Source organism: Heliangelus exortis, chromosome 2 (genome assembly GCF_036169615.1).
Source record: "Heliangelus exortis chromosome 2, bHelExo1.hap1, whole genome shotgun sequence".
Taxonomy (NCBI): domain Eukaryota; kingdom Metazoa; phylum Chordata; class Aves; order Apodiformes; family Trochilidae; genus Heliangelus; species Heliangelus exortis.
Genome location: NC_092423.1, coordinates 28820406 through 28847189, shown reverse-complemented (window position 1 = coordinate 28847189; position 26784 = coordinate 28820406). Strand labels below are relative to the sequence as shown.

Sequence of the window (26784 nt, the reverse complement as noted above, 5' to 3'; positions counted from 1 at the left end):
CAATGCAAATACAGAGAGCAGAGTAGGCTTCAAATGAATCTCTCACACTTTAAACATTCGTGTAGTCAAAAAGATACAGGAAAAAGCATTTTCTAATAACTTTCCAGTAAAGTTACTGGTTTTCTAGGTAAGGAATGAATATGCAGGTTTTGGAGTAAAAGAACTGTTAAGGAAATATATCAGATATATTCCTGATATATATATATATACTTATATATATATTTATATATATATATAAAGATGGTTTCCTCTAAAGTATCTTCCAACTTACTTTACATTTACTAAAATGTATGGATACTTGTGCTCATAGGACTTTTACCTCTATAAAAACTTTTGCAATGTACCGTTTTCATCACAAGTAAAGGAATTTTCTCTTTAAAGCTGTTATTAGATAAACTAAGCTGCAGTGTTTGTCTTTTGTTACAATTGCAGTCTACTGTAATTTAAAACAGAAACATGAGTGAGAGGAAATTTCTCTGTAAGAATCAGAAAAAATCAATCAAGTCATCAATTGAATATGAATATTTTTAGTAACAGTTTTCATTTGATTCTCAAGAGCACCTTCTGCCATATAACTGGCAATAGCCTGAAGTGGAAAAGTGAGCAGCTCTTCTCTAAGCAGGGTGAGAAAAGCATTACATTAAGTTAGTTATTGAAAAGATTGCTGGTCTGAACATGTTACTTAGATATTTTTAGAATGGTCTTCATTCTGAAAGTAATGCCAAAAAGCCCCAGTTTTTATTTGTAACCACTAGAAATTTTTCTTTCATCAGTAGCACTAAATCTATTTGAATCTAAGCAACATAGGTTCAAGTTACAGCACTGGATGTTTGGTTTTAATGTCTAAGTAAGTTAGCCATCTATTTGTTGATGTCATTAAGGGCAAATCTGTAAAGCACAGAGCTAAAGTTAATTCTATTTTTATGATCTCTTGCAGTATTTTTTCTATCAGACAAAAGATACTTCCCGTAAACGTTGTCACGTTTCTTCACTTTACAATAGCTTGAAAGCACTCTATTATCAAGAGGTTTTAGCAGTTCTTTATTAATCATATTTTATTACACATTAGTGGATGAATAAGCAAACTGCTAAAATGCTGTACATGTTGCCTTAAATTGGACATGAGAAAGTCAGTATTGCCCAGTGATTTTTTTTGTGTAGCTTTATTCTCTGATGTATTAATCAGAACAGAGACTCTCCCAACACACTTGTAACATCTGTTGACATAGGCTTTCAGGAAAATATCTGAGTTCTACACTCACTAGCACTGTTGAACTTTGGGTACATTCATACATCTATGGTCTGTCTCTGTAAGCAGGGCTGCATTTAGTGATGGGTTGTCACTGTTTACTTAATTTCGTATCATCCAATTTGAAGCCTCTCTTGTACAACTAGAAAGTCAGGTAGGAAGGGTAATAAAGGAGGGAAATAAATGCAGAGAAATGCAGCTTCCTTGGAACTGAGGTGAAGTTTGAAACCTCAGTCTACTGTGATTCAATGGCTGAATTACTAGAACAGGAAGTCTAAATTAATGTTTCTCTCTTTGCCTTGCTGGCCAGATTTTTTTAGCAGGTTAATCATCCTTTTTTTATCTACTTTTTCTGTTTTACTCGTATTATTTATCCAAGTGCTTTCAAATATATATATTTAAATTGATTGAGAGTCTAAGTTGGCAATACTAATCTGGTAGGTTAGAGTGCAGTCACATATGCTGAGTGTAGAAAAGCCTTTAGTAGCTTTTAAGATTGATTAGTTAAAATAAATAACTATTCTGTATTCTCCAGAAGCCAGAGAAGGTTTTACTACCCAGCATTTTACTGTGGATATTTCATATGATTTAGCATTTAATAAATTGAACTTTTAGTCGTGTTTAAAAGAGGAGCAAGAGTAATTTGTATGCATTGGCTACTGATTGTAAATTATAAATCTGTGGGATTGAGTTCAAATTTCTAATTGGTGGGGAAAAAAATCAGTAATTAACTGGGAGGACAGAAACGATTTTCTATCAAAGCTGACTTCCACAGAGAATTCTACTAAAGCTGTTCACAATTAAAAGGGTTATGATACATGGAAACACTATAATTTGTATATAAATGTCAGCATGGTATAATCTGATTATAAAATGCTTTTGGAAATTGTAATGTTCTGATTGGGTGACATAGTTGAATGCATAACTATATGCTTAGAGCTGTGTAACTGTATCAGACTCCACAAGATAAGGATGCCTTGAGAAGCAGGTTAGGTGTGAGTTATAGACAGCAGAAACAAATGAAAAAAGACCTTTGCATTTTCTGTAGTTGTATTCTGATGGATGTCTACAGAAGCATAAACTTCATGGTGCTGCAGTGTCTGAGTTCCTGCAGCTTTGCGAATTTTTTTGACTGCTCTACTCACGACCTTTAGATTTCCTGATTTTTCAATTTAAATTTGTTAATGTCTGCATAGTCATCTGTTCTAAGTGTTCTCTGAAGTGTTTAGCACTTAGGGAATCTGTTTTGTTTTTAAAAATATTAAATTCTTTATAATTCTTACTCCTTTTCATCAGATGACAAAGGAATCAAACCTTTCCCTGGTTGCAAGACTGTTTGCAACAAAGATGTTGCAAGAAGGAATATAGGAACTTTTCTTCATTGCTTTTCCTTATGCCTGAAAAGCACAAGAGGTAGTCTTGCTGAAATTCCATGAGCAAAATTTGGTTGGTATCATTATAAATGTCTTTTTAGAGAAAATAAATAGTCCTAAGAATTAGCAACTTAGTGAAAAAAAGTAGTCCTGATAGGCAGAGCAAAGGTGAAAAGTAATTACAGGGTATCTAGGAATTTCCATTTTTTTCTCTTGTCCCTTCAAAAACCACTTTTGACCTGTAGGGATTTGCTCTGGTGTTAAAGGAAAATAAAAGCAGGTGTGGCTTTCAGCTGCCATGTTTATTTTAACAGCAAATGAAGAACTGAATGGTTAATATATGTCAGTAGCAATTTCTTTTAGTTCCAGTAGCATTACTCAGGTTCAATACAGGTCCATCACCTCTGCTAGACCATGTGAAATTGGACTCTATCCTAGGAAGAGACCTGCAAAAAGCAGAAAGATCATGAATGGTGGAAGCCAAATACAGCTTTCCTTACTTCTCTTGCTTTGTTGTTGGTTCTCCAGGATTTTTCACTCCTTTCTTTCTCTGGTGTTCCTAAAGGCAGAATTGACTCTCGTGTGCACATAATCACCCTCAGGAATCCTGGGGGTGCAGGGAGGGGTTGTGGGGGGAAGGGGAAGAGGACACAGCAGGAACACAAGTGAGTAGGTGGGAGCAGAGAGTTCCATAACCCTTAAAAGAAAGATATGAAAGCACAAATGTACAGCATGTTGACATGTCAAGGAAAGGCAACTTGCTTAAGCCTCAGAGGTGGCAGTAGGTGAATGAGATACATGTGTGAGGAGAATGTTGAGCATGTTTGGCAAGCATTCCCAGCTTGTGTTTTTCTGTACCTGAATCTACCCATGTCATATCACCTTCACCTACACAGACCAGGGGACTTCACATGATCTAAATCAGTCCTTGTACCATTTTGAATGTCTTAAACTAATTTATTTCTCCCTGTACTTTCTAATACAGGAGATAAACATATGGGGTTTTGTCCCTTGAGCTTCCAAACATATTTTTTAAAGCAGAGTTCCAATCTAGTGTGGGCAAGTATTCACTAAATAAATGGGGATTTAGTGTTGTTTATTTATAGATTTTTATATGGATGTCTTTGCTGTGTATATGGTTGCAAATGACTATAATTACACAGTGTACTTTGATATGAGAGAATAGTATTCCCATTTTACAGAATCCAGAGCCTGAGAACAAGAATTTAAAAGCACATAAATCTTCAGGAAATCATGTTCTCTAGTGATTTTTTTAGAAGAAACACAGGTAAGATTAGATGATAGTCTAGAAAAAAAATTATTTTCAGTTGTTACATTGGCATTCTCTGGAAAAAACTTGCTATTTAAGGTTCTGTGTCTAATTGTACTCTCTTTAGAAACTACTGTACTACCAGGGAGTTGTAGAGATTGCAGAAGTCTGTGTCAGTATTTCTAAGGCTGAAGAGTGACTTGAAGTCAAATTGCTTTTTTATCTCTGCTCATATTTGGAATATTTAGCAAGACTATTGTGCGAACATGATGGGTTCATTTTATGATAGGATTGGTGGGAGATTTTGTTAATTGATCTAAACGTATTGAGAAACTCCCTTTTACAACTTTGCTACTGTCAGTTTCATTGGGCATGAAATTTATGGTCAAAATATTTATTTTCAGAAGGTTTTCAGTTTTCAGGCGGTTTTCTTTGTTTTATGTTTTGTTTTTTGTTAAATAAAGATTTTATTAGATAAAATTCACCTGCTGAGATTTTTCAAAGAAGCTGAAAACAATCTCTGCAGGACAAAAAGATCTTAAAGTCATTTTAGAATGCCCACATCCATTGGAAAATGCATGCATGATATGCTCTTAAATCACTTAGGAATTTCTGGAAATCCAATTCTTTGCTGAGCAACTCTGGTGGGAAGAAAACCCTCCTTTATTTATATTAAACAACGTTCAATCTGTTAGTGTGATAGTAGGGTAATTTTCCTGAAACTTTTGTACATTTTTGTAGAAAAATCAGAACTCAAAATAAAATTATATTAATTCAGACTGTAAGCAATCAATTAAACAAAGAAAGTCATTGTAGGAAATCTAGCGTAATCATAAGTGATAACTCTTATACCTGATGTGAATGAGAAAAATTAACTTTTACTTTTAATTAAATATAATGCCAAAAGGTATTCAAGCCATTCTGACATATGTAGAAGATAGAATAATAAAGTACAGACCCAGTCTTAATCACTCTACATTATTAAACATTAATATACTGTCATTAACAGTACCTGTTATATTCCATGTCATTTTGTGCCTTGCAAAAGAAGCACTCATCTCCTTTGAAATACTAATCACAAAAGCAGATGCTTAAGATACTTGAGTAACCCTTTTATTGCCATGCTTTGCACATGGGGCTGCAAAGGGATTCTGAGAAGTGTCAGTGAGGTATATTATTTAAAAACATGTTAGGCTTTGGCTAGGGTGTGGAGGACTTTTCTAATAATATTGTTGGATGATTCAAATAGTAGATTCCAATTTGGATCCATCTCAGAAGCTCATTTTTCCCCGTATTGGCCAAAGTCCCTAGGAATGTGATGACCTGCAGTTCTGCAAGACATCCCTATTTTTTAATTGTTTTTCCAGTCCCTTGAGAGCAGAGGTTGTAATGTACTGCCACATTTTCCATCAGTGAACTTGGAGTTGATTCACTACTCTCTAGGTGTGAACGGATCTGGCAGATACTGTAAAATTGCCCAGTTGACATAAGTAAAATATCACTATGCATTAGAGCTCAGATGAGACCCTGCTCTTGAGTATATGTAAGCCTTGTTGTCTGTATTCAGGGATTTTAGCAGAATTGGTCTTTTTTCCTGCCTGCCTCTCTCTGATGTTAAATCATTTAACATCATGTCTTATTATGCCTCTTGGAGTTATGCAATTGGCTGCTTGTTATGAATGGCTAAAGTTAGATTCAAAATAGAAAAAAGTGTGCAGTTAAATCCAAATCTGGGCAATTTGAAACACTGATGTTAATGTGGTCTCAATCATTATGTCTCTACTTAAATCTCCTGCAGTAATATTTTAAGGATTGTGGAAGATAAATGGGTTTCATTTTTATAAGTATTTATTCATTTTACTCTCCTTCATTTCTCTGTTAACATACTCATACCTAGGAACAGAAATTCCACATGTAAATACTAAAATACAGGAAAAGACTTCAGAAGTTCCCTATATTAGCAAAATGTAAAATGAAGGACATTATTTTTCATATATGTCTTAATGGTAGTAGATTATGCATAGTAATACCAGACGAATCGTTATAACAGGAGCTAAGTCATTTTGAGGCAGAAGTGTATGAATTACTTTTTTTAGTTGACAGTTTCCCTCTAAGTGACTTGAGCAAGGTCACAAAGACATGCTAGTACTTTCTAACTCCCAGAAGGTGCTAAATGACCATAAAACACTCTGCCCTTCACTGTAAGTGCATCTTGGATTTCAGCATAGAAATTTATGATCCAGTTTTGGTAGAAGCTGCTGTTTTCATTTTAAGACTTGGCCAGAATGTGGTTTTCCCAATTGCCATATTAAAACACGAGGGTTCTGTAGGCTACTTATTATTTTAGGAAGACACATAGTATTTGATCTTTTTTCCTGGGTATCAGTTCCAATTTCTTGACATTTTTCTGCATTTAGATTCACCACTGGGAAAGGAATAGTGCCCAGCATCGTTCTCTACCCTAGGAGAAGCTCAGGAGGTATTCTTCTGGAATACAACTCTCTCAGTCCTTCCCTTTATTCTGCCCTCAGCTATCTTTGCAGCTTCATTGATTCTAAACATGTTCTCTAATGAAACAAAATGTACATGAGCATACTGTATGTCTGTGTGAGCATCAGCCTGATTGCAGCCAAGTTGAGATGTGACATTCTCAGTAATTTGTGAAAATCAGTAGCTGGTGTAGGAGAGAGGCTGCTTTTGGAAGGAAAGCAGACAGAATTCAGCTGTCAATCTAGTTGTCAGCAGTAGCGTAGTATTGTAATGGCTACTGGAGGCACAATCTCTTGGCCAGAAGGGTTATCTTGGGAATTAGAGGTACATAACCATAACAGATAGCTATGTAAACATCACAGATATGCATCAGTAAGAAACCAGATTTCATTAGTTCTGTTTTATCTTAAAGTTTTATCTTAATTTCTTTTAACCTTCTTGCTCTTTAGTGTGGCAATGGCTACTTAAGTTCTTTCCTGACATCTTCACAGTTCACAGTCTTCAACACCTGATCACCAAGATGTCTGGGGTTTTGTTTCTGTTTTGGTTTTGCATTTTTTGTTTGTTTGTTTGTTGGTTGGTGTTTTGTTTTGTTTTTAAAAGTAACCCTAGGTCTTTTGTCTTAGTTCTTGGTCTTCACATACAAGGTACTCTCATTTGGAGGTTTCTTGTGATATGCCTCATACTGAATTTCTGGTTTGATCAGTGCTGCTGTTGGCAGGCCTTCCTTGATGTGCCAGAAGAGATAGGTGTCATTCATCAATCTGTTTTTTCACTCTCCTCCTTCATAGGAGAAGCCTTATATTTTCATCTCATAATGTCAGATCCATCATGGCTTCCAGGATTAAATAGGGCAAATTTAGGGGAAATGTGCCTCTTCTTTTTTTTGATTCATAACCCCTATTACTAAATCTGCTGTTGTCATAGCTGCCCTAGACAAACAGGAAATCTGAAAGGCTTTTACTTTCACAGCTATGGTCAGTATTATTGTGGAGGGATGAATTTCCTCACCAAATCTTTATTTCTGTTGTTCACATATATATGTAATGTGTTCTGTTTTGTGTACCTGATCAGTCCAACAATCCTGGTAGTAATCTGTCTTTCTGATGCTGCTTACTAAGCCAAAATTATTTTACAAGACAAAGTGGAAAGAAGAGCTGTAACTAGCTGTACATACAAGGTTTACTAAAAACTACTTGAAACTTCTAGCTCTGTGGGCAAAAATATCTTTTGCTCATGTAAGCTTCATCTCTGCTAGCTTATTTTACATACAGTTGTACTGTTAAATCATTTTAGGAATAGACAGGTTCTCTCTGTAAGGTTAAAATGTTCAATATGTTCAAGACATACTGCAAAAGCAAAGTAAGAGCTAGTTTAGCAGGCTCTTCACAATTACAGCTTTGTTTGAGATTACACTGCTTTTTTTTCCTGACTTGTTTTCTATTTCAAACAAACTGCTCTCTTTCTGTCAGTTCCTTGCACGAGTCAAACAATAGACAACTGCTAAACATAACCTAAAATCACACAGTGTTTCCTTCACAAATAGTCCTACAATTATTTGTGATTTCTTATATAGAAAATTTGATGATCTGGAATTTGTAATATGTTTAGAGGCCATTTCCTGATGATGTTGAAATCAGTAGCAAGTTTTCTGTTGTTGTTCTTGTTCCAAGAGCACCAAATTTGTCTTCTTGTTTGCCACATTGTTTGGCATATGCAGAAGGCATCCATCAAGAAATGTCTTAAGGGACTGTAGTTGATGGTCTTTTGTTCATTCTATTGAACACTGGTAGGTGCACTATTGAATCAGCCCAAGGTAGTTGCACTGAGTCAACTTATCTACAGTGATGAATTTATAAGGATGGATCATTTGGTAAAACTAATTGAATAGCAGTTGGCACATTTTTCCTAAAAAGTTACACTATTACACTTCATGGAAGCAAAAAAATATTTAGCCATCGAGTCAATGCTGATATAGAATCCAATATTGCTGCCTGAAAATAGAGTTTACTAAGCATCAGAATTTGGTTTGGAAAAAGAAGTGAGCTTTTTTTTTTTTTTTTCCAGTCCTGTTTGTGATCTTTATGCTTGTATTTATGATTTTTTTTTAATTACATTTGTATCCTGTGGTTTTTTTCTCACCAATCAGAAACATAAAAAATATATATTAAATCTCAAAGTAAATGTTTTTGTTGCGTGGATGTGAATTTACTACCAGGGAGCATTTTTAAGGAGAATAAACAGCACTTCTTTCATTTGAAACTTGAAAATACAGAATTTTACATTAGAATTCTGTTTGTAAGAATTTCTGTTCATCCAAACAGAGGACAAAAAAGTTGTCATTGTAACCTTAGTGTACAGTCAGCCAACTCAGCTTGAGCTGCTAAACATACATAATGAAAATATGTGGAGACTTAAGGATAAGAACCAATCACTAAAATGACAAGGAAAACAATTTCAAGTAACTAATTATCTCAAAGGTATTATAATCTGTCTTGGGGCAGTTTGTAAGCAGAAAAGGAATACATTCTGTTTTAAAAATAGCTGGTTAATAATTATTAACTGTACTAGAGTACTGAGCAATTTAAATTAAATTTGTCCAAGCAAAATTATTGCTTTGGATCTTCAGATGTAGCTGAGGCACAGTGTAAAGATGCCAGGCAAAGCTGAATTAGAGCTGCTTTGTAGTCCTTGATTATGGGGACTGATACAGTTTGTAAAGCTCCAGGTACAGCTGTTTGTAGCCAGCAATGGGTGTATTCATTGTGCTTTGGATAATTCCTGTGAATCTCCAGAGCAGAAGAATGTTTTTTTCTTTTATTCCATGGGAACAGTTGTATAATCTGGGAACAAGAAGAAAGAGGAGGGTGTTGACACAATCAGTGTGCAGTTTTGCAGCACAGGCATTCCCTTACCCAAAGCCTAATTCTCTGCCCTTCAGATCAAGATCTGTGGCTGCACACTATTACCACAACAGCAAGCAAAAAGTTGAATGAGTCTGAGAAGCTGGGGCCCATTTTCATAGCTGTACATTTATAGGTATTTTTTAGTTAAATGAAGTAATAAAGAAATGAACGCAGGAGTTCTCTTTAAGCTCAACAATTTGTAATTTTCAGCTCTAGGAACATTTTTTATTTGAAAGATAATTTAGTACAAAGCTAGATTATTGATGACAATTCACTATAAACATGAGCCTGTAAGATCAGGATGGACAACTGTTTAGACCTTCATGGCTGGGAATCATGCCATGACTACCCACAGCCCATGCACATACATGGCTATTTGGCAGTGTACCTCATGCCATCTGTTCAGATGGCATTTTGCCTGCTCACAAATTGGTTAGACCTGTGCCAAGAGCAATTGCTCTAGATGGTTACACTGCAAAACACTGCAAGTGGCTCCTGTTTTGTATGAAGTCTCTCTCTTTTGGACACCACTTTAACACTTTGTTATATCCCGTGGACGTACCTGCATACTGCAGTGTTCATCCTAACTCTTTTTTGCTAATGAAGCTACCTTTTCCAGATCCAAAGAGAAGAAAATGAAGGATGTTTCAACTGAGACGAAACTATTTCTACTTATTTTCCATCTGAATAATACTTGTTCCTTCCAAGTTAGTTAAGGCTAATAAAAAGCTCACTGAAGTTAATAGGAATGCTTGCAAATTGTGGGGTTTGAATTGGAATTGTACATTACAGTAAATTATCTGCTTGCTAGTGGTCAAAATCAGGTCAAGTGACAGTTGTTAGGTGTCATTGGTTGATTGGTTTCTGGGATAAGTTTCAGAGAGAAGTAATGGATTACAGAACTTTTCCTTTCTAGATCAGTTATTTAAATTCAGCTGAGATATACAGGAACCAAAAGTTATCACCAAGTGACATTTATACAACCTATAGAATAATTCTGCTGAGTCTCCTGTATTGAATAGATATCCATGTCATACAGTTGGCACATTTGTTGACAGCCTCAACTGTGAACCATGGAAGTGAACTTATTGCTTGCCAGCAGAAGCAGCTCCTGTAGGTAAAAGCCAAAGGATATTGGCAAGGAAACCTAATCTCAGTGGATAAATATAGGACTTTATGGAGATAATGCTGTCATCTTGCCAGTTTTCATAGCTACTAGAATAATTTCAAAATCAAAACTAGAATAATATTGTTGTTACTATGATGTTGAATTCAGAGTATGTGCGAGTTTAAAGGAATTATTCGCCTGTTTCTCTTTGAGAGTAATTAGCAGTAGGAGTATTGTTATTTTCCTTCTGTGGACTTCTCTCTGTGCATGAATGTCACTGCTCAGTTTGAGCATGCTTAGTTGAATCAGAATGATATCATTTACGTGGGTGAGTTTCCATATATTGGTTAGTGGGAGGTATGATATTTTGCTGATTATAATCTGGAGGTGTTGCCAAAGTCCTTCATCTGAGTTTCACAGAAGTGATACTGACTAGCTTTGGATTCTTAAAGGAAACCCAATGTGAAAGAGCTGGGTAAGCCTTAAAAAGGAAAGAGATCAAAAGTCAGAAATGTTTGGAGCACAGAGTGCAGCTTGCTTGTCATTTGGGTGTATTTCTTCTTGTTTGCTTAAATCACTATAAATATAGATATAGGTAAGATGAAGTTCTTGTAGTGTAGAAGGAATAATGTCCTTCTCTGTCTGTTATAAATTTTATATTCTGTGGCTTCTGTGTTGTGAGGGTACATATGAGACCATCAAGCTGACCCCAACCAACTAAACTTTTGTAAAAAATTTCTTATTCATTCAAAAGCGTCTCAGTTTTTTGACTGCTGTTATTTCTCACAGAAATTTTCACTAGTAGAGCAGTTGATATTTATTCCCATGATTAAAACGATTTGGTCCCATTACTCATAACAGCTGAAGTTTTGTCTAAGGATTGTATCAGTTCTGAAAAATGAGGAGAATGCTTTTGAAGTTCTGTCACTCCACATTCACAGTGGCCTGATAGAACCTTTTCTTCCATTTAATATCTCAAGCAAGCACCACTGATTGTTTCATATTCTAATGAGATGTAGTAGTTCAAATTTTATTCAGAAAAAGCAGTTTACAAAAATTGTAGAAGTGAAAAAAGTACTAATATTGATTCTGTAAAAATTTGAATATCTACTTTTCAATTTGTCTATAGGGAAGTGAGCTCATACTGAAATCTATTATGTTTACACTGAAGCTTGTATGCTACTGATACGCTAAAAAAAGAATATTTCCCATCTACTTGTATTTTCATAATACAGAATTGTCCTCTTGTGGAAATGGTGAAGCTTCACCATTTGGTATGGCATAAAGATACTAGCAATCTGATGGGCAAAGTAAAAGCTGCTAAATCCTCAGATGTCCGGTGAGCACTGCATTCTAAGTTGCAAATTGGACCTAGCTGAATACTTAGTGCCCCTTTAGTTGAGGCATTCTGAATAGCAGTATTCTTCAAAAGTCCCTGAAACATTGGGAACTGACTTATTTTACTTCCATGCAAATGAATGAGGACTTTCCTTTCACTTCACTGGGAGTAGGATTGGCTGTTCCTTGAGTTGACCAGCACAAAGTAACATTTATAGGCAGAAAAAGGAGAGATTTTTTTTTCAGCTCAAACAAGTTCATTTTTAAAAGGCACTTTGCTGTAACCATGTAAACCTATGTAACCCTACAGTTTGTTAACACTGAACTTTAATGAGACCTGATAAGAAGCCAGTCCGTGGATACCCATTTAGCTAGTGATGATCTGAACTCCAGCTGATTGTCAGAGCAGCTGTGAGACTTCATTACCATTAGAAAGGCATAGAACCGAGCCAGCTGGAATCCAAAGAGTCTACTGAATTCACATAGCATGTCAGTTTTTTCGTTTACATATCAGAATTACAAAGGGCTCCTATTAAAAAAAAAATAGAATTAAAAGATACAAAAAATATTATTTATGAAGATATAAAGGCTAATTTAAAAAATCTTTTTTATACCAAATGGAGAATACTTTGTCATATGGATGTTTTAATTTTTGTGGCATGTTGTAGCTGTTTTAATGAAAGCTAGACAGAATAGCTAACACTTTTGGTTAGTAACACAGCCTGATTATATAGTTCCTGAAACATTGCTGAATGTCTTCTGTTTCTTGAAAGACTGTTTCAAACTTTAGCTTATTGTATCAAAGGTTGCAGCAGCAGAACTGTTCTCTTATTAAGAAAATATTAGAGAAAAAAATAGAGATTACTATTTTGATGAGGTATGCCTCCTGAATTAGTGTGTACTGTTTTGGCCCTTTTGTTTCACCAATGTTGTTATCAAAACTGAAGATTTAATGAAAGGCAGGAAGAATGATTAAAGATATGAAATGGCTTTCATAAGGAGAAAAAGTATGTAGGCTAAAATTCTTTGGTATAGAAAGAAGCAAAAATTATAGGGTCTATACAGTCATGAGCCAGAAGGAGAGGGTGGGTGGTGAATTTATGTTTGCTGTTTCTTCTAGTATAAAAACTGAAAGGCATCAAATGAAGCTATTAGGTTCCAGCTTCAAGGCAAGCAAAAGGAAGCAATTCTCTACACATACAGCATATAATTAAACTGCAGAACTCTTTCAAAGATGCTTGCAGTGCATGGGCTCAAGAGACCATGAAATTAATATAAGAAACATTCAGTAAGGACTATTCAACTATTCGACCTCTGACTCTCAGGGAATAATTCAGATTAGAGGGATCCTTTGGAGATCTTTTGGAGAAGAACTCCTACTGGAAGCAACTTTAATCAGATCGCTTTGCTCAGGGACTTCTCCATTTCAATCTTGAACACCTCCAAGAAAGGAGGTTCCACCACGTGTCTGTGCAGTATCTTTTCGCCTTTCATCATATCACTGTGAACCTCTGGATCCTTTTCTGCAGATCTGCTTCCTAGACAGTCAGCACCAGCTTGTCTTGTTTCATGAGTCCACCCCAGATGCAAACCTATGCATTTGCTTTTGTTGAAATTCAGTTTCTTTCTGATCCAGAAAATTTCTAAAGGGCTGAGAGAGTATTCTGAGGAAGTATCACTTTTTGCTTTCCTTTCTAAATTTTGCCTCAAGAATCCACTTCTAGCCCCAAAAGTAAAAAACAGACTGGAATAGATGGGTTTATTTAATAATCTCTGCTAAGCCCTTTTAAAGAATAGACATTAGTACCTTCTTGCAGGTCTCTGGAGGCTGAGTGGAGATGCATTGCTGAAAGCTTCAGTGAAGACAACCTAGTGGTATATTTGACTCATATATAGTGGCTATATTTGACTCATAGAACGTAGTGTATATTGAGTCAAGTTTTGTAGTACCAGTTTTTGGGTATAGTTCTGGAAATTGGGTTTTGGTGTTGACATCTGAAAGCTTGGTATTGTATATTGTTTATTGTGTAAGTTCTTTAAAGAAAATTATATTGCAGAGTTCTTTAAGGAAGAAACCCTAAGACAAAATTTGTCCTGCATAGGCATTTAAAAAATTGTGTCAATTTGTCAACAGCTTGATTTTCAGCTCTGAGCTCTGTCCTTAGCATCTCAGCTTTTTAGATTTATTTATCATTTGGGGTCAGAGAAACTTAAATCTTTGGATTTGTTCCTTTATTGTACATATGCTTTGTTGTGTTTTGTTGGTTTGGGTTTTGGTATTTTGTTTGTTGTTGGGTTTTTTTGTTGTGTGGTGTGTTTGTTTTTTTTTTAATATACACTTCATGAGTATCTGTTAAGTGGAAGAAAAATATTTCTAGTGCCTGGAAAAAAATTCTTTTTTTTTCCCCCCAAAATCAAGCACCCCAAAAAGAATAGCGTAAGCTCTTTCATAGATTATCCTAACAAAATGTTTCTGTAATGTTACAATCAAAAAATATAAAAGAATATCAATAATTCAATTATTCAGTTCAGCCTACACCACATTTAAAAGAAACTTGCTTCCTAAAAGTTTTAATTAATGAGAGACTTTTAAACATCAGTCCATTCATAGCCAAAATGGTAACTTGGGCCTTAGTTGTGAATATATTTCAATAATTAAATTATTTCTTTATCAGTAGCAATGTTTGTGAACTATTGAGAATTCTTTTCTGAACAAAAATTTGAGAACCAAACTCTTGAGCAAATATAAGGAGCAAAGCAATTTTCAAGATAGCATTGACATGCCATTAAAAAAAAACCAACCCAAAACAACTGAAAACACCAACAAACCCTATGTCTTTTGCAGTAACACATTGACCCTCACAGGAATTAAGTTATCTATGTTATTAGAAGGTTATCCTGTAGTTATGTGGTTGCATCTACAGTACAAGGAAAATGGCACAGCCAGGAAAATCTGAAATCACACCTCTGCACAAAAGGGAAAGCTCTCAGTTTTTTAATGTAGATATGCTTATCCTTTCCAAGAACAAAAAGAATTTCTGCTAGATAGTCTAAATAAACATAATTCATACGGCATTAGAAAGTTTTGGTACTTGTATATTATGCCTCACATAATGATTCATATTAGACATTCCAAAAATCTGCTGTATTTTGCAGCTGATAGTAGACTGCATTTCTTAAAGGTGAAAGTAGAAAAATGGTGTTTCAAAAGGAGAAAGAAAAGCAAGGCATTAGGTTAAATATTAATTTGAATGACTACAATAATGGGTACATATGCTATTTAAGGAAGTCATTATTCCACTGTGTAGTCAACAAGAGTATTGATTAGAATTAATTCACTACAAAAAGTCTACAATCATTTTTAACATAAGTTTTTCCTCTTTAACAGTACCCTGAAGCTTGTCTTTTTTGTGGTCAATTTAGCAACAAATTTGCAATTAATCATTTGTTGATTGCAATGAATGGTCTGTCGATAATATGCAGCTTACATTGCTAAAAGGGTTATACAGAGCTTTATTGTTTTCCTTTTGTCTTGGGAACACTTTGTCTAGCTGTGTTTCCTAGAATGGATTTTGAATAGATGTTTTGAAGTAACACACGCCAGTTTTAAAGAGACACCATGGACTGCTCTGAGAGTATTAATCAAGATATGCCCGAACTTTCTTCTGGCATTACAGTATTTGGACATCTGTTCTGACTCCTTATATGTGAAGTAGGACACATTGGCATAAATGAAGGGTTTCATTATCTTAAATGTCATAACATTTGTTTGAATTACTTCGTGTAGATTTTAAATGCTGGAATAGTAATCTTGTCTTTTATAGATTTCATTGTCCTTTCAAAATACTATAAAAATGGAAGCCTTTAAAAAATTCTATCCATAATCCAGAAAGCATAATTTACAATTTGAGCAATAACAATGAAATTGCTTTAGATGATACTTTAGTAATTTTGAACAGTGTATTTTTATTGAAGTAAACTAAGGGAAAAAATTCTTTTTATCCCCAAAACAGCGTTTTTGTTTGATAATGTATAAATGAAAGCCATTAGGAAATGCCCCTTTGGGGAACACTGACATTACTAATTTCTTTGGAAAGTCATGGCAGCTCAGACTGCACCTTTCATTTTGTTCAAACAAAATATGTTGTGTTCCGAGTTGGAAATGGCTTAGAATACAATATAAATAGCTGAAACTGATAGTAAGATGAAATTCTGGTTTCAGACTTTTTTCCAAAAGTTTGGAGTAATCTTTAAATTGCATAGGTTTTGTACATTTTGATTGTTCATTAGCAAATCTAAAACATTAGTAAAAGTAGGATTTCACTGATTTACATTGTGCTTATTAATGCTTGTATTATCCAAAATAGCTATAGCCATTAAAACATTCTTACTCCCAGATATCTTCTGATGTCATATGGATGTGATATTAATGCCTGAGTAAAAGTTAATGTTAACTACATTTGTCTTTGCTAATTACAAGGATTACTTATTGCAAACATTGCCAAGACAAGTGTCTGCTTACTGTGCAGCAAATTTGGGAATACTAGCTTGTCATTTAGGATTGATTACATTATTTAAGTAGCTGAGCAAAGCAGCACTTTACAAACAGGTGCTCTTTGATTTGCAAATTTATAAAAATCTAGGAGCAGATTTCAGCCTACTGCATTGTTGGTTATTAAGGGAAAAAGTTGAAGAGTGATTTGACCATACTTTCATTTCAGCCAAAGGTTTATTTAGAACTTCTATCTCATGAAGCAGATTGAGTTATCATTATCAAAAAGGTTATGTTGTTCTCTGTCTGTAAAATATTGTAATGATGTATCTGTCCTGGAGTTCAGATAAAGCATCCATTCAAGTTGTTTGCAATGAAATTTTATAGACCTGACTTCAACTGTCTTCTTTAGTTGTCTCCTGAATTGATCCACAGGAGCTGAAATCACTGTATCAGCAGATTGTCAAAATCACAAAGCTTTCTCATCTTCTGTTAAAACTTTGATATTCATGCAAATAAAACTATAGTTTGCCATTTCTGCACACTTATATACCTCTCTTGCATAAATATCGTTCTGTATTCCATGGCTTATTTCAAACTTTTTAAAATTTTATTTTCTCACACTGCTTGTTCTTCCTCTGCGTTACAACTTGCTGCACCCTTAGTTTGACTGGGGGGTAAACTAGATAATTAATTTGGGGAATTGTACCCCAGTATTTAGTGTAAACAACTTTGCTTTCTGGAAAACCTCATCTGTGTTGGAAATCCCAAGTAAACGGTACTTAAGCAAGGAGATTTTATGCAAATATAGAATCCTTCCAACCAATTGGAGGCTGAAAATAGTATACTGGTATAATATATTCAAAGCTACCATGAAAACCTTAAGTTGCTAAACAACCGTGACGCACTGAGTCTGTCCAGATGGTTAGGCAAAAAGCATTATGCAAGTGCACACTTGGGAGGGGGAATTTTTTTGCTAGAAAATGTAAGGAATTTCTCAGTTCCACAAATCATGCTCTTATCTAGACTTTTTCACCAGTCCTCTGCAGACTCCAGTCTATGGCATGTGAAAGGCAGCAAAAAGATTTCTTTAGTCCTCTCTGAAGGATCAGTGCAGCATTTCTAAAGCAATTTGGACATTTTTATTTCTTGGGTTCGAAATTCTGTGTGTGAAATCACAGAAAAGGGCTTTGGTGGAGTTTTCCAGTTTCTGACCACAGTAAGAGCCATGTTTTTCCAGTTCGGTTTTAAATTGCTTAATAGTGAAATAGTATTGTAGAAACCAATAGTGAAATATAGAACTCGTAATAAAGTTGCTGGGTGTTTTTTTCCTTTTCAGATGAAGCCAGTTTTCACTGCATAATAGCTTTATTAAACCAGCGTGTACAGATCTTAATTATTAGTAACTTCAATGCAATATAAATGTATTTTTGTTGTCTCTTTGTATAGATATGGAGATAACAACCTGGGACTTACTCCCTTTACACCACATAATAGAACCTCATGGTGGAATAAATAAATTTATTTGACCTCAAATCCTTTTAATGACCAGACACTACAAAAATCAGTACTGCATAACCTCTGCATGCTGTACACTGCAAAATGTTTTACGTACCTGAATTATTTATTCAAAGCATCTATAGAGAAAGAGTGATCTATTTCAGGAGGAAAATACATGTGAATCAGCTTAGTAAAATTCGACTAAACTACCATAAACATGTGTTCACATTTAGACATACTTTACACTTTCCCATGTATCCAAATCCTAAGTTCAGAAAAGGCTCTCCATGCTGTAAGATATAAAAAGTTTTATATTTTGTTTTGGTGTTGTTTTTTTCTTAAATACAGGATCTTATTTTTTGTCCAGAATATCTTCTGCAAGTCTGAAATGCTCAGTAAGATGACATCTAGTTCCATTTTTTAGTCTAGTTTGTAGTTCAGATAGACATTACTGCAGAGCCTAGGCTTTATTTAACTTGTGAGCAATTTCTATTAGACAATGTGTATATGAACTAGTTACATTAAGATTTAGGGATAGCAAGCAAATTTCAGAAACATTAATCCCATATTTTTCATGGAAATATTGGGTTTTGCACTCTGGGGAGGAGTCTGACCACTTACACTGTGTTTGAAGTCTAGTATGCATTCACCTTGAAAGTTACAGATTTGAGTAACAGTAGCAATAAAACTGGTGTGTGATCAAGATGATTTGCTAAGGTCTAATCTGTTCAGTCTAAAAACTTCATGAACAGTTCAACTTCATTCTATTTCTGTGGTATCCTTTTACAGACTCAGAGAAACCACTCTGGTGGGGGTAGGTTTGTATTGAGTAAAGCCATGTGAATATAGCTTATAAATTCTCCAAGGGTTCTCTGTTGCCCCGTTATTTTCAACCTACCTGTTAAACAGGTTTGTCTCAGTTTGATACAAAACTCTTCTGCCATTTTCCCTTCAAACTCACTCCTGTAAGGCAATCTGGCTCTTTTGCATTAGCTGTGAACTCGAGGGAGAACCAGACCACGTGTAGGTACTTCCATTAGACTCTTCTGCTACCTCTCTATAACCTGAAAGCCCTTAAAGGCTGTACAAATACTTAGTATGATTAAATGCCTGAAAAGATGAGGATACCTCTCCCTTTGGCCCCACCAAGGCAGCATTAACCAAGGCCCACAAGTATGCTCTTCACTTGCTATCATTGTCTTCCTTACAGCTATGTTATATCTTGACAAACCCTTAAGGTCTGCACTGGTTCCCAAGGTTCTTACAAGGATATGGCCTACGCAGGTAGGGGACAAAGAGAGCAGGAAACTTGAAGGAACTTCCATGGAATCCTGGGTGGGATTTGTGAAACTTTTACACTTTGCCAGGACTGCAAACCAAGACATATCACTGAATGATGGCAAGAACTGAAGGCCAAAGGATAAAAAGTCCTTGCAACCACCACCCACTCAAACTGTGAACAAAAGAGTTCACCCTCAATACACGGCACTTCTGTGGACTTGATATTTAGTCATTTAGAAGTTAGATCTGGCATTTGGCAGTGAGGACTTGGTTTTCATTCCATATTGGAGGATTCTACAGCTCTCATACCAAATAAAGTTAACAAATATCTTAGTCATCCACAGACTCTCTGAACTTATCACTTCTTAATCAGCCGAGATATTCACTTGGAATAGGCACACCAGTGGTTTTGGTAGGGGCTTTGCTTCTGGAAGGCAGACAACTCATTAATTTATCATGACAACTGGGGAATGGAATAGAAAAAAGGGCAGTAACACTGATCCTGAAAAATCATGTCAGAGAGTGAAGTTCTGGAAGAAATTCCTGAAGGGGAAAGAGCTGATTTTAATGGTAAAGAGCTGCTCATCATATAGTGTGGAATGTAAATATCATATCATATCATATGGAATGTAAAAGTAGTGATCTTTTTTTTTTTCTTAAGAAAGAAAAACCCAGAAATTTGTCTTGTTTACCAGAAGTCAAATGGAGAAGATGGTGAAGGGGAAAAATGTCAATGATAATGCAGTTAGAAAAGGTGAACAGGGCAGTCCTGAAATCCTTCCAAGGAAGAAGCTTGACACAAGTGAAAAACATTTTAAAATTCAAGTCTGAATTAGGAGGAGACAAAAAAACCTGTGACTGATGGCTGCATACCTGCTTAGCTGGTGATAACACAGGTGAAAACAAAAAAAAAGAAAATAAAGCAGAAGGATTCAGAAAATATTTCGAACAATGTAATGCATGAAAAAATGCAGATGTTGAGCAAAAGTAAAGTTGCTTTTAGACTTAAAGGAAAAAGCAAAGAGGCTGTATAAAGATGTGAGGGAGAGGATTTTCAGAAATTTGTTGTGAGTCAATGGAGGAAGAACATCTATAGCTGAATAACATTTAGCCCTAATTTATGAGTGTGCTGAGATTTTTATAATAAATTAATATTTTTTGTCCAATAGGGAAGATAATAAATAATATTCTAATGCAAAAATTTAAATTTCAAATTGAAAATATAATGAATGAGCAAAACAGTGACCTTTTTCAATTAGGAGAAAAATATTCTTCCAGAGTGTATATCAATGAGAGATGTTTCAGTGGTTTGCATACTTCTTATAAAAATAAATATCTGCTATGGAAACAAATGAATAACATAAATATGTATTAAAATTATAAGGCTCTGTTGCCAAGGCTTTCACTAACAAGTTATGGGAAGTTGCTAAGGAGAAGTCAGGTGAACATTTATTATTTGATCCCTATCAAGCAAATGAGCATATAAAATGGGTAGTGATACAAGACTTGGCTTGAACCCCAGTGACGATTTCAGAAGACTGCTCAAATTGTTGCATTTCAGGCATAGCTTCATAAAGTTAAGGAGCTAGATGTGCTCAGCTTTTAGTGTGATTAATAACAAAAGATATCCAAATTATGATTTAGAACAGAAACCTGTGTCTATTAGAAAAATCTTTACAAATAGCTTTGTTCTTATTATTGAGCATACTGGGAGGCTGTAGAGATCGATCTGCAAGTTTAGGCTCTTAAATTAAGAACTCAGGTTCAGCTCCTGAAATGCTCTAATGCTAACAAAATGAAAAACCCAAAGGTGTTCGGGTTTTATGTTTAGGTGCTTTGGGTTTTTTTATTAAAACAGTGTTTGAAAACCATAAACAGTTGAGTTTACTTTTTCTAGGCACTGCATAAGCAATTATTCCTTATACCAAATATGCCTTTGTGTTAAGTTTTCAGTGAGATACTAGTAATTAGTATTTTACAAAGAAATGCTTTTATTTCATGTTTTGGGGAGAATTACTCACTTTTCCTTCCTCAGGACAGGAAAAGTGTTGGGCAGCAAAGTCTAGGCATTCATTCCAAGCTATACAGGCTCTTAATTTAACTTTGTTTCTGTGCTTTTTACTGGATATTTATGAGCCACTGCTATATGTTTCTGAAGAACAGTTAAAGCAACAGCCAATTTCATTGTATTACTGATATTTACTTTAAATCTGATCTGTGTCCTTGATTGTGCTATTCTAAAATTCACTGTGCAGTATAATTTGGGACAATTTCAACATAGTTCTCCATCAGCAGTTATCAGAAATGCCACTTAAGGTTTACCACAGAGATCTTTCTAATATACAAGATATTTAATACGCAGTCTATATGGCTCTGTTGGCTAATTGCCATGTGATCACTTTTCTTTTTCTCTTTTTAGTGACCACATAAACACTCAGCATGGATCTAGAAGAACCTTTCTCTAGTTACAGTAAATTTAGGGGGACAAAATATAAAGAAGGCAAGATGTGCTCAGTAACAGAGTGTATCCTCAGCAGAACTCATCTTACAGGGTACATGTCCTCTGCATCGTACTGAGTCATTGGGTACAGTTTGTTTTAGTCATCTTGTCTGTTAATAACCTGAGTGCCTTATCTCCCAGTCTTCTTTGACAGTCTTTGAATTTTATTGGTTACTTAGAAATGTAGATGTTTAGAAATTTAGTGTCAGTTTCTAAATATCAAAATAGCTTCTCAAAGAAAGTCCTCGAGGTACTGGTGGAAAGGATTGTCTTATGGGACTGGTACCCACCTATCTGGATTCATGTGGTCACTCTGTATGAGCTGATAGGTAGTGAATTCTAAGGAGTCAGTCTATGTGCACGTCCATGTGTTATAGAGTTATACATAGGCAAAACATGGGAGTGAACTGTTTGTTGCTTTTTTTTTCTTGCAAAATGGATTCCACTTTGAGCCTGTATGACACATTTCTAGTACCAAATTATGTGGATATGGGGTAAGAAATTAAACAGAGATCTGACTTCAAATGAAAAGGAAGACAAAATATACTTGCATTTGAATGCCTGTTTCAAATATTTTGTTACAATTTCCAGATACACCATCCTTTTGTCTTTTACCTATGTTATACATACTATAGCTGCTGATATTTCATCTTTGGCTTGGAGATATTGCATCTTTAAATAACTGTTTAGTATATGAACTGTTACTTTATTTACTAATACATGTACAGCTGAAGTATATTTAAACATGACCGTCAGAGGGCTGGCTGTCAAGAATATCACTGACAAAACGAATAGCATTATCTTGACAGTTTCTATTTTCCTTGGAAAAGTTTCTCAGATTTTTTTTCTCAGATTTTTTCTTAAAACAGTGAATTACCATTATCTTTCAGTAAAGCTGTATCAAAAAATAGCTTGAAATCTCTTCTTGCTCCAACCTTCTCAAGCTATCACCTTTCTCATATATACTGGCTCACAGTATCAGTAGAAACTAAGACAACTCTAGTAGCTAGCATTTCACCAATAATGTATTGCTGGATTTTTGGGGGGAAGTTCTTTTACCCTTTCTCTCAGGTTCATGCATATAGTTTAATAAAAAATATCTGGTAGTCAGATAGTGACAGCCTGATGCACCAATGTCAGGACCTGAAGCTTCTTGAGTACCTTTTTCTAAATTTAGTGATTGAATGGTTCAGTATTAGCCATATTATTTCTTTATCTGAGAGCTGAATGTTATGGGGTGGAAAATATTAAAACAAAGGATGTCTCTGGTTTTTGCCTTTTCTGTGTATGTTCAGAAAGTGGAATGCATAATTGTAAGGTTGCTTGTTTACCTAGAAAATAGTTTTTACTCTTAAGCCACTATGGCAAACTTTCTTAATCTATTTTCAGTGATATTTTTTGTACATCTGTACTATTTTACATTAATAACTGATGTGAGCTAACTGGTTGTTCAGGTTAGATTTGCATTCTGATCCAAAGATTACAGGTTGCTGAATTATCCCTTAAGCTTCCTAGCCTTGTGGATCCATTAAGCCTTAATTAAAGAAACATCTTAGAAAAAATAATCAGACCATTTATATCCAAAGAAGTTGCACATTGGTCACTTGTTTGTTCAGCAGCATGAAAATTATTATTTAATGAAAATTTTAATCACAGCAAGCTTATAGATAGATATATATTAAATGCATTAATCTTTCTATAAGGTTATTCACAATGTATAAGGTTACTCCTCTGAAAAGACTGCTTCAGATTGCTTTCCGGTAATGCTAATACCCATTAAAAAGATGAATATATATGTGTGTAAGTCAATCATAAGGTATTAAAGAGGTGTAGCAACTTAAGCTTCTTTTCTTCTTGGCAGGTCACTTTGAGAAATGTCCTAGTTCAATTAAAATATTTTTTCCATTTCCTAGGAGTAGATTCAGATATGCTCTCCCTGTTCTCTATCTTATCTTCACTGTCAGGATTTAAAACAAACCTGAGATATAAGAACGATAGTCCAGCTACTTCAGACTCTGAGCAGGTTCAAATTAAAGGAGTATGTACGTGTATATGTTTGCATCTTCATCACACATATGCGCAGGTTAAATAATTCAGAAATACAGAGGTGCTTTATTTCAGTCTGTTTACAATTTTTGTAGAATTCAAACAGCATTTTGTGTTCTGCAGATACCCATCTTCATTTCTACTTTCCAAATGCTACAGTAGTGAGGTGAAACCATCTAAATTAGAGAGGCATACAAAAGAGAACCAAGTATGGTTATTCAGATTGGTAATACTACTACATGAGAGATCAGAGAAATTAGCATCTAAGCTATTGTCATGTGTTACATACACATAAATTACTGTAAAATATTGTACATCGTAAAGAAAGAAATTAATTCTTTTAGAATAGTTGCATGCAACTCAGACATTATTATCAGAAACATGATATTGTCTAATTAGTTACTTAATTCTGCTTTAGATGATCTAAAAACAACGTTGCACACCAGTATTGATTTTGATGCTCCATTCTCGGATTCTTTGGAGAAAAATACTGTAATGCTTTAGGTATAAAATGAGGTTTATCATGGGTGCAGTGAAATGTGCTAGTTTCATGTTACAGTGCTCCAGTAACACCTTCCTCCTCCTTTCACCTTGCAGCAGATCTGACAGCATTGTGTCTCCTCAGGTTATTATTAATAATGTTCCTGCAAAGTTTAGCCATATTTGTGTGCACTTGTGTCACTTTAAAAATAGAAAATATTTAGATTCAGGCTTAGTACTGCTGGAAAATTTTATTTCAGGCTAGAATACCTATACATTTATTAATCAGAATAAATAAATAATGTTCATAGTTGATATTAATTATAGACCAGTATCTGACTGTTAAATGACCTTTCTAAAAAAGCCCACTGACTTTTTATCTTGCTTAGTCGTATCATAAAGCATATGAACCCGCTTTACTGATTTGGATTTTCTCATATGCATCCATTTTATTATCAAATGCAAAAATAATTTCTTGTATTTTACTGGCTATCCACAACATCAGGTACAAGGAAAGGTCAGCATATTAAAGTGATGATATGCAAACAATATTTGATTTACCATGCATATGGATATTGCCAAGTTCCTCAGTGAAGTTACCTAGATGATTTTAATATTGTTTCTGATGCAACAGAAGACATTAATTCTCCATTGGTCCAACAACAGTTGTATGCACTAAATAGGTTAGGCTAGATGCCTCTTTTTGAAAAGGGTGAAAATTAGCCAAAATTAATCCCATTTCAAATGGAGCTGAAACAGCTTACAGTGAAGGACCCTCTGCTTTTCTCATCCAAAAATACGCAAGTTTTAATGATTGTTCCTTAGGATTTAGGGATGGCATCTGATAATTCCTCCAGCTCTTAGAAGCCTACATTCCTACCCCCTCTCAAGTTCCTCTTACTTTCTATTCATGTAGTTGCTTTTTGTTTATCTATACTAGGCTGTATGCTACTATCTTAACAAATAAAATATTATAGACGTTTGAAAAACAGAAAACACAATATAGTTTTTCTTTTTTTTTTGTTTTCTTTTTCCTCTAAAGGAAAGGATAGTATACAACTAGCACAGTCTGGTTTCATATATTCCTGCAGTGTTGAGTTTTGGTTGGGAAGAGGTCCCTGTGCTAGGGAGTCTAAGGACTCTGTGCATTGGACTCCATTAAGGGTTCAAAAGAGTAGTTGGGCAACAGAAACTAAAGAAAGCCTTTGCAGCTCCCCTACTTCCAAGATTATCTATGTGTATTTACCACGCTGCTTTAGAGCCTCTTTCACTATTAGTGAAAATAGCCTTTCAACAATTTTTGTATGAAATTTGTCTTGATATGCCTCCCTGGTATTGTGCCTGTCAAAATTAACTTCGTGTATTACTCTTTTTTTGCCTCTCAGCTCATAAAGTTAGCTGATTCGTTTCGGAGTCAGAAAATGTTCAGGCAGAAAATTTTGATCAAATCAACCTTGCGTGGAAAGAACTGCTTGTTTGCCATCTGCAGTGGGCATTGATCCCTAGCTTGTTTGTGGCTTGCATTTGTTATGCATGAGTAAGCACATTAGCCTTTTCATGTCATTCATTAGACACTTAGTCCTTGATTAGTGTTTCGTAGTTTCTGTCAAATATGCTACTGCTCCTTTATTCATTTTGTCTTTGGTCTGTCTTTTTCTTTGGCTTCAGTGTGTAGAAAAGTAACAGTTAACCACAACAGTAGTCCTTTTATTTCCTTTTCTTATAGAACTGGCTAACAAATATACTTTTCTGATGCTGGCACATCTGATGTGAGATAAAGTATGAATGATGGGTCTTTCTGAAGTTAACAGTGTTATTATTTTAGTTCAGCTGGCAGGCTTTGTTAAATGTGATGTCTCAGGGTTAACTGTCTGCTTTATTTCATCCATCTCCGAGAACTGTGGGATCACCTGGATATTTGTGGATATTTGCCTTATAAAGTTGCATTGCACATAAAAACAAATTCAAAGTAATGCTGAGTGCAGTCTAAGACTGTAGCACTGAAAGTTTCAGGTGACACTTTGAACGACAGGACAGAACAATGAGACATTTTATGACTAACACCAGTTCATTCTCTAGGGGGTTTTTTGCTGCCATTTCCTTATAGGACAGTGAAACGTTAAATGGCAATTCCATTCTTAAAGATAATAGAAAAATAAATAAATAATGATGTGAGTGTGCAGAAAGCAACAAACCATATACATCTTTAGAAACTACATAATAAGACTGTGAATAAAACTGTATTTCAAGGGAGCCAATACATTTAGTGATGACACTAAGTGATTTTATTTGATCGGTGGTCATAAGTTTTGCCTGAAAAACCCTATGCTACAGCTTTATGTAGGTATAGTGTGTTTAAAATATTATGACTTAATTGTTGTTCTTCCATTCATAATCTTAATAGTTTATTTAAATATTCAATCTATCTGAACAGTTTTATATTTGACGTGGTATTAAAGTTCATGCATTTATTTTGCAAAGTATTTAAAATTATTTAAAATGACGCTAAATATAGACTTAATGCTGAATGTAATATTTCTCTGAAATTCTTAGCTTTTACATTTCCATAATTATTTAAATTGGTAAAGAATGTATTTTTTTCATGTGTATAACAATAAACTATAGGGATAGTTTTATTCTTAGATTTTGTCAAAATTTTTAACATGGAAACTGGAATTAAATTTCTTACTAGCTGAACTAACTCTTCTTATATTTATATATTTATATATGGAGCATTTTAAGACATAAGCA

General features: G+C 34.8%; 1 protein-coding gene across 4 annotated transcripts in view; it reads left to right on the top strand.

Annotated features, from left to right (window-relative positions):
• The window catches only part of DGKB (diacylglycerol kinase beta), a 327271-nt gene that overhangs the window by 165469 nt on the left and 135018 nt on the right, over positions 1 to 26784 (top strand). The window lies entirely within an intron of this gene.